This window comes from Macrobrachium nipponense, chromosome 2 (genome assembly GCF_015104395.2).
Source record: "Macrobrachium nipponense isolate FS-2020 chromosome 2, ASM1510439v2, whole genome shotgun sequence".
Lineage (NCBI taxonomy): Eukaryota > Metazoa > Arthropoda > Malacostraca > Decapoda > Palaemonidae > Macrobrachium > Macrobrachium nipponense.
This window is the reverse complement of record NC_087201.1, coordinates 27,115,903-27,128,395: the sequence shown is the minus strand read 5'-3', so window position 1 is coordinate 27,128,395 and position 12,493 is coordinate 27,115,903. Positions and strand designations below refer to the sequence as shown.

General features: G+C 35.5%; 1 protein-coding gene across 2 annotated transcripts in view; it reads left to right on the top strand.

Annotated features, from left to right (window-relative positions):
• The first annotated feature begins 441 nt into the window (after positions 1–441).
• The window catches only part of LOC135220497 (hemicentin-1-like), a 669,901-nt gene continuing 657,849 nt past the window's right edge, over positions 442–12,493 (top strand). For both annotated transcript variants that reach the window (XM_064257637.1, XM_064257636.1), the window contains exon 1: positions 442–943. The gene's annotated coding sequence lies outside the window, so the exon portion shown is untranslated. The remainder of the gene's footprint in view (positions 944–12,493) is intronic.

The following is a 12,493-nucleotide window of genomic DNA, read 5'->3' as shown; positions in this document are numbered from 1 at the left end:
TTATTTTTAACAAGATACGGCGCATTTATTTAAATTTTCGTGGGTGAAACAACGCTCTAACTGACCATAGATTTATACATACTACTCGACATTCCAAAACATTCCACTCCATCATGAGTGTAGACTGTAGGGCCTCTAACAGCGCGACTATGACAGGACGCCAAAGAAACTTCTTTTTTCTTTTTTTTTAAATGCGACCAAAACACGAATCCAAGAATGAGTTACCGTCTACTGGAGAAGAGAACATGCAGTATCATTGTAAAGAACACCAGAGAGAGAGAGAGAGAGAGAAAAGGGGGGGAAAAAGCAGGTGCGGGAGAGTCGGGTTGGATGGGGGAGGGAGGGAGGGAGGGGGAGGCGTCTCTCCTCCCCTGAGGGTGGGGGGGGGGTGTGTTGTTAGCGTCGCTTGCTCGCTCCTCTGCAGTCAGTTTGTGTAAGGAATCAGTCGCGTCAACATATACTACAGGCGCCTCAGTCCGCCGTTCCTATCGTCGGCGACTCTGAGTGATCGTTTTCGACGAGTCTCTCCCCGGACGTTATGATGTGAGTGATCGTTAACGTGGCATCGTAATCGATCCGTTTTTAGAGGCAGTGATTGCAAGTCGCTGTGTCCTGCTTTATTGTGGTGAAATATTTGAAACACAAAACAGGCTCCATGGTGAAGAAAAAGTCGGCACGATTTTAGAATTGTTTGCGAATGGATTCAGTCATTCGGACGCAAGATCTTTCTTAAAATAAAAAAAATAAAGAAAAAATAAAGTACAGCAGCAATAACGAGTTGACGACGAAAGTAATGAGTTACCTGAACGTGCAATGATGGTTTTAAGATAATGAAAACTGCAGAGTGAAATCGCTGTGGGCGGGAATAAACCGGGAGTTAAGGATTCTCTCTCTCTCTCTCTCCTGGCGTTATCCCATAAATGATCGGATAAAAAAATAAAAGGTAAGTGGTGAAGAAATCACAGCAGTTTGTAGATTGGGGCACGAATCATGGTGGAATGGGTATCGGAGTTCAAGGTTCAGTAGCTCTGAAATTCAACTACTTTATCGCAGTTTGTTCAGAAGAGCGTCACACGTAGAAGGGGGCATTTTTTACACCTACATGGGACATTCATAACACGTATATGGGGTATTTTCAACACGTAGATGGGGCTTTTATAACACGTAGATGGTACATTTATAACACGTAGATGGGGGCATTTATAACACTTAGATTGGGCATTTATAACACGTAGATGGGGGTATTTATAACACGTAGATGGTACATTTATAACACGTAGATGGGGGTATTTATAACACGTAGATGGTACATTTATAACACGTAGATGGGACATTTATAACACGTAGATGGGATATATATAACACGTAGATTGGGGCACAAGTCATGATGTAACGGGTATCACAATTCTGGGTTCAGTAGCTCTGAAATTCTACTTGGTATATGCAGGAGCGTAGGATAGCCACATCCTGTGTTTGTTGTGCGATGTTTCGAATGCATTATGGAGGAGAGACTTTCTGTTAATGGAATGCTGTATGTTCATGGCGTGAATTTTTGTTTTATTATTATTATTATTTTGCCCATAGGTACTAAAGAGATTAAGTAGAATGATGGCTCTTCCTGGTGTACTTAGTCATAACATAGGTAGCATGCGGTTAGATAGTTTGTTTCTAGGATTGTAAGGATAAGGTTGAAAATTTCTTCCTAACAACGAATATAATATATAAAGAAAGACGTCCTTCGGTGTAAAACACAAAAGCTTAGCCTAGTGTGTGCAGCACGATTCGGGATAATAGGACATTACGTACGATGAGATTCGTTTCGTTAAACTTATAGCTATGTGTGGTTAGTAACTGTATGTCATATATATAATATATATATATATATATATTATATATATATTATATATTTATATATATGTAGTATATGTATGTATCTATAGACGCATGTGTTTGTGTGAGTGTGTGTGTGTGTGGAAGTTGATCAGAGACTCCTGTGGGATTCACAAACATACGCTATAATAGTATGTATGTGTGCGTGTATACGTGCTTTTGCGTGTATACACGCAGTTATTTACATAGTAGCATATTTAAATTTAGACTAATAGATTCCATTTGTGTACACATAAACCAACAAGTAGTATATAATATATATATATATATATATATATATATATATATATATATATATATATATATAAAGATATATGTATATATATATATATGATATATATATATTATATATATATATAATATGATATCTATATAATATATATATATGTATATATATATATATATAATATATGTATATATATATATATGTATATTATATATGATATATATATATATATATATATATATATATATATATATATATATAAATTATTCAATAATACCGTACCTCAGAGGAGAATCCTTTCCCTGTACAGGAAGACTTGCATTTTCAAATTATCTTTTGTCTTTTAATTCCTGGTACTATTTTTTCTGGTTTTAATGTTGACTTATATTTCTCTCTAAAGAATGTTCAGCCAATTCTTCCCTCTCCCAGTCCTCTTCCATATTTTTATAACTAATTTTCTACTACAATTTTTTCCCTCCGTGGAAGTGTCTGATGTTCCTTCTCCCCTTGTGGCTACGAATTATTTATCGTTAATTATTTTTTTTGTTATTATATACGCTGCGGTAGACAAAGGGAGGAAGGAGGCCCTCGCTTTTTTTTCTTTTTTTTCACGACGTATATGTTAATTTTTTATGACCAATTTTCTCTTCATTCTTTAGGGTTCTCTGGGAGATGCTTGTGTAGATGCACGCGGGGAGTGGTTTTGGGGGACACACGTAGGCTTGTCTGTGTGTGTGTATATATATACATACATATATATATATATATATATATATATATATATATATATATATATATATATATATATATATATGTATGTATGTATGTATGTATATTATATGAGTGCATATGCCTAATCATTTCTCCCCATTAGATGAATGTGTGATAGACAGGGCCTTTTCCAAGATTAGGATTTTAGCTGCACACTTTTTATTTATGTATTTATTTGTACCCGTAATAGACAGATTTCCAGCTAGATGAGCACTAGGCCAGGAGAGCCTTTCTTTCACTACTCAGCCACTGCGAACGACTTTAATTGTTAGCACAATTTCAAGAAGCTAACTTCTCCTTTCACGTGTATACCACTGTAGCCAGTTTGTACTGCGGGGATGCAACTGCTCACTTTCTGTAGGTGAACACGTATTTTATGTGCGAAGATAATAACATTAAAATAGAATTACAAATAGGCCTATATAATATATATATATATATATATATATATATAATATATATATATATATATATATATAAATTTTTCAAATAAGGTACAGAGTACCTTGTAAGGGTACGTAGAAGTTTTATATCCTTTGTTGTGGCAGTGCTTAAATCTGAAACACTCACTCACTACGATGGCACAGTTCGTAATTCTTTGATGTTATGTGTAGATTCTGTAATCTATACCTAACGTACTTGTCATTATAGAACGTATTCTCGCCTCCAGTTTATATAACATTGAATATTGATCATTGGCAACTGTATTCTCGCCTCACATGTATGTTGAGCAGTGGGAACTGAACATTTTCAGATCCGTGGTTGTGTGCTAACACGTACTGTCCTCATTGCCTTATAACCTGACCTAATAAAAGACCCTGCATTTTTGGATGAGCTTGCTTCACGTTTCTGCCTAAAGATCTCTTAAAATATAGTTACATACCCAGCTCAGAACTACTGGTCGTATTAATGAGATAAGCCCATAACAATCAGACTACTTTACGCCGGTGTCTGCGTTGAGTCTAAAACGCTAGGCTAATGCGAAAGTTTAGATCTCTAATAACTTAATTTGCACCGAACATCGATCCATGTTTTTCGGCAGATTTTAATAGGAAAATGTTTATTTAGTTAAGGCTAGTTAAAACTTGAATTACAAGGGCTTGGAACTCAGACGATGTCACAACAAATTATTGGAACAGTAATTGTTCACTTATAATTGCATAGTGCAATTGTTTATACAAATGCTTATTATACATTTTTGTAGCGTGTATTTCTGTCGGTACTACTTGTCGGTAATATATAGCACATTTATTTTAAGAAGTGCTCTACTTTTTCCTTTAAATGTCTACTTACCACCAATATTTCCAGTTAATAATGTGGAGTTTTATGTAAAATGGGAAATAAGTTATGGCATTGACACTATAGTAGATTCACGACACTCCTTATTGGCTGTTGATGAGCCACTCACAGGGCTAGAAACTGTCAGTCTCTCGAGAGAGTTCACATAGGCAGGATGTATGGTCTACCTCTCCTCAGGGATACTTTTGGAAGACGAATCTCCAAAGAGAGGCGGAACATACATCCTGCCTATGTGAACTCTCGAGAGAGACTGAGAGTTTCCAGCCCTGTGATTGGCTTATCAACAGCCAATCAGGAGCGTCGTAAGGGACGAGTCATTTTTTAATGTAATATTAACCGTGCATGTATGAGGTAGCTTTGATGTTCTGTTGTTTTTTATATTTTATATGATAAAATGTCATTGTTATTATTGTTTGGATAAATGGCAATTATCCGTGGCACCACCAGAGATGTCATTCACAGTAATAATAACGCGGATAACGCGAACTACAGCTCCATCACCACAGACGATGCTAATCATAATACTACCCAACCGCCGCAATTAAATAACGCCAGTTACCGCGTCACGGTTAAATAACAACGAAACGCACATTCAAGTCCCCAAACGTAAACCATTTTGACGCGGCAAGAATCCCAACCTTATGACACTTAACAGTCCTGTAATGTAATCTCCCCCCGCCCCCCAAACCCCCAACCATCATATACATTACGCCTACAGACTTGTGTCATTTTGGATTCTGACATTTAGTAGCATTGTCGCTGAAGTGCTGGATACATATTCGGGTTGCTCCGTATATGGGGGTGGGATAGAGTCTAGTATAGTTTGCTCGCTAAAAGAGTGTATACTGGGCTTATTATTATTATTAATTAATGCCGCTTTTGATGTTTATCGCCTCGGCATAAGTGTTTGTTATTATTTTTTTATATCACATATCTGAAGCCTAACAATTCGGAATTTACAGTAACTGGGTTTCTGCTTCTGTTAAGCCTACTTTATCTGTGTTCAGATAGGGTGGCAACCTTTACATTTTTTACACGATGTTAATGACATGGAGAGGGAGATTAAAATGTGACGGACGATTTAATAAGAGGATGGAGTGTTTCGTTATCCATATTAAAAATAGAGGAACCTTTTACAAAGTAGGTGGGGTTGGAGCATTAGCAATGAGAACTGGCTGTCACTAATTGCACAAAATTGAGAGAGATGTAAAGAAAAGGAGACCGCGTTAACCAGCTCTCAGTGGTGTTCATAAACTAAGACATGTTTGTTGATGTTAGACGCACTGAAACACTACTATATGTTAGAGACTCAAGATATCTCTCATGACGTAAGGTACATTATACCATAACCTGATATCAAGGAATGCGATGGTAGAGACGAAGACAATAAAACGCTATAGTAGAATGTCTCTGGAGTTTTGGAGTCGGTATTACCAAATCAGATTCCCGGGAATACGGTAACAGTTATTGGAATGTTATGACAGAAAATATACAGCATTCCAAGAGCAGAGTGTAGGGTCCATAGTTATTGGGTCACCAACCGACGTATTGAATGAATATGATAACAAAAAAAAATAGTGAAACGAAAAGGGCTGCAAGATATTAGGATATGTATGTGTAAGAGGAATTTCTCAGAGTAGTCATAAGTATTTATAAATCTCTCTCTCTCTCTCTCTCTCTCTCTCTCTCTCTCTCTCTCTCTCTCCTTCCTCGTAGTCAACCGACTTATTTAATGAATATATAGAAAAATAATGAAACAAAGAGTGAAAGAATTAGGATAGGTTTGTGTGAGAGGAATTTCTCAGAGCATTATAAACCACGCAATTTATTTTCATATTTGCTCAGTTTATTTCTCTCTCTCTCTCTCTCTCTCTCTCTCTCTCTCTCTCTCTCTCTCTCTCAGAAGAAGAAGAAGAAAGTGGGTGGGAGAGAATATTTTGTAGGTCAGGACTGGTGTTCGTGATTCAAGTGTACCCGAGACGATGCAAAATTCTTAGAAAACAAAGTCACGAGATTACGTTGTCATGTAGACGAGATATGCGACACAATTTGCAAGTCAAGAGATCCTGAAATATTTGATCTCTCTCTCTCTCTCTCTCTCTCTCTCTCTCTCTCTCTTTTGAAGTGGCGGGTTAATCGTCTTCCTTTGGGTTAAGCTGTCGGTGACATTGAAGGATTCGAGTAATTCCGAAGAAATGTCCTGTATTCCTGATTCCTATAACATTTTCGCTTTGAAGAAACCGGCCCTTTTATTTTCTGGGTCAGGCAACGCCCTTTTTGTTTGGGGGGTGGGGTTGTTGGTTGGGGTACTTTTATTACCGTGAGCTGTGTTGAGGAAGGAACATGGGACTTTTATCCATCGAGTATGTAATTGTTTTTTTTAATTAGTGTTATAGGGATATAATGAATATAGGCTATATATATCAAGTACAAAAGGCCCATTAAAAACTTCTGGATTTAGAGCTAAGGGCTATGTTTCGCTGGTCTGACTTCCAACCTTATTATTAAGAAGTAAAAGCCAGAGTGTTTTAATGGTCATTTTGTGCTTGAGACGTATCCTCTTTTAACAGAATTTATATATATATATATATATATATATATATATATAATATATATATATATATATATATATATATATATATATTCTCACCAGACACCAGGTAGGCCTCCAGGCCGGTCAGTTTCGGAAACGGTCTCTATTCTTGGCGATCATCATAGAGCCTCATCTCATCAACCTCCCGCAAACTGGAGCCTCTCCTTTCTACTCCTCTTTCTATGTTTTGTAGCCATCTGATTTTTGGTCTTTGGTCTCCTTCCTTCCGGTGTCCATTTCAAAATCCTTATAGGATATCGCTCCTCCTCCATTGTTTTGGTGTGTCCAAACCATCTAAGCTGTCCTCTCTCCACAATGTCTAGTATCCACTCCACTCCCAGTTCTCTTCTAATGTCTTCATTTTGTAGCCTATCCAGTCTTGTTACACCTTTTATGAGTCTTAGGGCTTTCATTTCAGCTGCTTGAAGTTGGTTTCTAGTTCTTGATGTTAATGGCCATGATTCAGGGCCATAAATCAAAATAGTGAGGTATATTATGGTTTTTTTGACTTTGCGAGGTATATTTCTGTCTTTCCTTAGTGGGTAGAGCAGATACAGATTGTTACTGAATTTCTGTATTCGGGGACTTATTTCCAGTTTTGAATCGTTTTTTTCCACTTAACTCTACTCCTAAGTATTTGAAATTTCTACACTGTTTGAATGTCTGACATTCTAATTCTACATCTATGTTACTTGTTGTTCGTGATAGGTGCATGTTGATCCGGTATATATATATATATATATATATATATATATATATATATATATATATATATATAGTCCTATATATATATATTGTGATATATATATATATAATATATATATATATATATATATATATATACTTAAAAATCACAGTAGATGCACGTGACTTCATTAAATATGCGAATACCACAAGAAAATGATAGTCAAAAATCCAAGCGCTTTCGTCTTTACTTAGTAAAGACGAAGTGCTTGGATTTCTGACTATCATTTTCCTGTGGTATTCGCTTTTATATGTATATATAATTATATTTCTCATAATTAGGAACCTTATCGTATTGCCACTATTAAAAAGAAGACACGATTTGTATGCTAATAATTATGCAAGAAACAGTCTTAATATTCTTGATAAGGTCAACGTCACTGATGGGCTGACTTGAATAAGAAGGAATATTCAGATACGAACGGGTGAATCGGCATCCGAGATGAAGCTGCCACTCTGTGTCAGGCAACAATGCCTCTCGTGAATTCGAAGGAGAGAGAGAGAGAGAGAGAGAGAGAGAGAGAGAAAATTCCTCTTGATAATTCCAAAAAGGAAATCTCATTCTCCTGAACGCCCTGCCTAAAGCACCAATATATATCTTTGCGATTTTCCAAATGATCGCACTTCACTGGTGGTATGCTTCGTGCTAAAAAGCAATTGATCGCCTTTGTACAGGTGTTTGTGGAATGCTCAAGCAAAGACGGGTAATCGATGACAGCGTTATAAACTACGGAAGGCTGGTAGAAACTATGGATGGCGAGTATTATTGCATAAGTTTTGGAATGCAGTGGCTATTAGTGCGTGCGGATATGGGTCACTTACTACTGTATCTTTTATGACCGAATACTGTAGCAGTGATTTAAGAACTACTACATTCCAAGAGCAAAATAGGTGGGGGGGGGGGGGGGGGGGGGGGGGGATCCATAGTTATTGAGTCGTCAGCTGGCGTATGTAAATGGAAGAGGACACTCAGCGACACACACATCTGTACTCTCATATCTTCCATCATTCCTGCTCTCTCTCTCCTCCCTTCTCTCTCTTTTCCCCCTCTCTCTCTCTCTCTCTCGTCCTCTCCTCCCTCTCCCTCTCATCTCCTCCCCGCCTCCTCTCTCCCATCCTATCCCCGCTCTCCCTCTCTCTCTCATCCTCCTCTTCTCCCTCTCTCTCTCTCTCTCTTGGGGAGCTGGATCTGAACGTATACCACTTAACGGCGTCATAGAATGTGATGTACGAATGCAAACAGATACGCACGACCACGCTCACTATATTTTTTTATATATATATATATATATATATATATATATATATATATATATATATATATATATATATATATATATATATATATATAATATATATATATATATATATTAGTACATACATATATACATGTACACATAATCCTGACTCCAATACCCATGATTTTTATGAACAAATCATCCTGAGTAATCGTCCGTGAGCTGGTCGAGTGAATTTGACACTTATCTTACAAAGCTTATGATGTATATATGCTCTTGGTCATGCAATACGAATCTGCGAAGTGCAAACACATCATTCAAGGGATTCTTTTGGAGGAAGTTGTCTTTTGTTATCGAGACAGAACTTCCTATATTTCAGGATTACACTTCAGTTCTCTTCCTGGAAGTTGTCGTTATTCATCTGTTTTGTGAAGTAGGAACCATGGCTTGTGTTGGTGTTTATTTTATTTTATTCATCTATATTTTTTTTTAGATGTTACTCAGACAATTTTTATCTGGAGTTATGCCATATTGTTTGTTTTTTTGTATTTTCAAAGGAAACTCTAAAACTGATTGGAGGTGTGTGGCATATTAAACTTCCAATTTTTTTTTTTCTGACCATTGAAAAAATGTTTGAATATCCGTGAATGCAGCTCTCACATTTAATTCCTTTTAAGAAAAATATCATATAATACTTCTTGGATTTGTGATGAAGTCGTTGAGCTTCGTATATTTTCAAAGTAACATCAAGCTATCGTGCTACACCTACTACTGATATCGTTATAACAGTCAGAAAGTTTTAAATAAATAAAAAAAAGAAATTTGAAACTTGATTCTCTGTTGGTAAATCAAATGTATTTAATAATCTTGTTATTTGAGTAATAAGTTTTAACCAATGGAAGGTTAACGTTAAAAAAAAATATCTGGTTTTTGCATGTACCACGATAAGAATGGAGAGGGTTTAATTGGAGAATGCATGACCATTAAGATATTATTGTTAGTGTAAACATGGAGTTGGAAAGATTAGTGAAATTAAAAAAAAACTGGCCGACTTTCGCTCGCTGAAGTAAAATTAGTGTTGTCTGAGGACTAACAATAGGAAACCAACGACCAGTGAGTGAGTGTTGGCGAGCTATTGAATTTGGCGGTTCCTGTAGCATTCCAGAAGTTAGGAAGGTTTAAATGACAGAGTAAACCGATTAATCTCAAGGGAAATTCACGATATGGTAACTATATACAGCCAAGAAGGTCCCAAGAGCAATGCCATAATAGTGTACGTATATATATACAGTGTACACACACGCATATATATATATATATATATATATATATTATATATATATATATATATATATGTGTGTGTGTGTGTGTGTGTGTGTGTGTGTATAAGCCTGATGCCCAAAAGCTATGTCTGAGAGAGAGAGGGGGGGAGAGGGTGTAAGGGGGTTAGCTTAATGACATTATATAAATAGCATATATATGTATATATGCATGCATTTGTGTCTATATATATATGTATTTATATCTGTATATATATAGCTATATATATGTGTGTGTGTGTATGCGTGTGTGTATTTATATATTTATTTATCAGCCTGATGTTTACAACTTATGTCAATGAGAGAGAGAGAAGAGAGAGAGGAGAGAGAGAGAGAGAGAGAGAGAGAGAGAGCATAACAACATTGTTAAAGAACTCCTTGTCTCAGGTAATAATAGTGGTTGAAAGTGGAATGTCCCCTCAGAGAATTTCTTTCGCTTGTAATCATGAATTAATTGGGACCTCCCCAAAGGCGAAAGCATAGTAGCCCTTGGTTTCTTAATTAAATGTAATTGTTGCAATTACACCCACGGTTCTAAAGAGTTACGGAAGATCGTATAGTGTCTAATGAGAGGTTAGTTAAATGTAGTTTTCAAACATTGCTTCGGATGTTGGTAAACGTACCTACATGTTCCCGCATATTTAGGAAAGAGATGTTTTCAGATCAATAATGCTGCGGTCAATGTCACCAGTTTGTGTTCATATTTCTCTGTATGTTAATGAATCAATCACTCTGTCAGTTTGTCTGCCTGAAAGATCGTAAAAAAAAAAAAAAAGCATCCTCTTATTTTATTCAGTCAGTTGCATAAAGAAAGCATGATCCCACTACCAGCTTACTCGGGGCGCATAATAAAATCTACAGTCAATTAGAAATAATTGTTTTGTACTGTTTTACATGTACAGTATTTATTTTTTACAAGTTATGTTTAATTAATAAATCATCAATATCCTTTCCTAAAATTCGTGTATCTTCAACTCAGGGCGAAACACGTTTGTCAGACCTTTCTAGCCTATTCCATAGCCCTTTCCTAACTCCCTCCCCACAACAAGAATAACAACAACATAGTAGTATTTAGGCTTCTTCCCGGAGTAAACAAAAAGCAGGACCATTCTGTAGTGTCCATAAAGTAAGTTGCACTCAAACAAATGTTTGCAATTACACGTTCATACTACAGAATTAAACACAATCCAGTGATCAAAGGGTAGTTTAGAGAAATCTGGAAAATATTTTACCTATTGCGTAGAGTGGTTGTCAAACTTTATTAGCTAAAGCAAATAGAAAAATTATTTTGTCAGTTATATAAAACTACGCGTCAAGATTTATTAGCAAGAGGAAAAAAAAATTGTTTTTTTTTTCACTCGTACAAAATAGCATTCAGAGTTATTCAGAATGAAAGGGAAATAAAATTAACTGGTAGTAAAGGAATCGAGGGATATGCAATAGTTAATGGGAAAAACCAGCGGTTCAGAAACTGTTAAAAGCTTATTTTTTCCATTGGCTCAAAACATTTGTGTGAACATATTAGGTCGTTTTATATAAGGTACAGACACACACACACATACACACACACACACATACACATATATATATATATATATATATATATATATATATATATAATATATAATATATATGTGTCTGTGTGTGTGAATGTCTGTCTTTCTGTATGTATGTATGCATGCATGCTTAGCTTATATTTTTGTGTGTATGGATATGTATATATATATATATATATATATATATATATATATATATATATATGTATGTATATATATATATATATATATATATATATATATATATATATATATATATATATATATACATAATGTGTTAGTTATTGTGCATACATATATTATGTTTAATATAGCCTATATGTTTTTATATATTGCATTTATGCTGCTCTCGTGACAAGTTGTCTGGCATAATATAAGCTTAAAATTGGTCGTCAAAAAGAAATTAATCGACTAAACGGACTTGTTACAGAATACATTTATATCATTAAGAGGGCGAATCCTACTATAGGCATTTCTTGAGGTTCTTTGCAGTGTCCCCTTGACCCCTAGCTGCTGCTACCCATTACATTCCTTTTGACCTTACTCCGTTCATATCCTTGATCATCCATCTTACTTTTCCACCCTCTCTAACAATTGTTTCATTGTGTAACTGCTTCGAGGTTTTCCTCCTGTTACACCTTTCAAACCTTCTTGACTTGCAATTCTCCTCTTAGTAGTGCCTGGCTTTTGGCCTAGATTTTATATATATATATATATATATATATATATATATATATATATATATATATATATATATATATATATATATATATATATATATAGAGGTATATGGACTGGTAAAAGTGTTGTGTTACAACAGAATTCCATCTAATGAAAGGAGCCCATGAAAGCTTCAA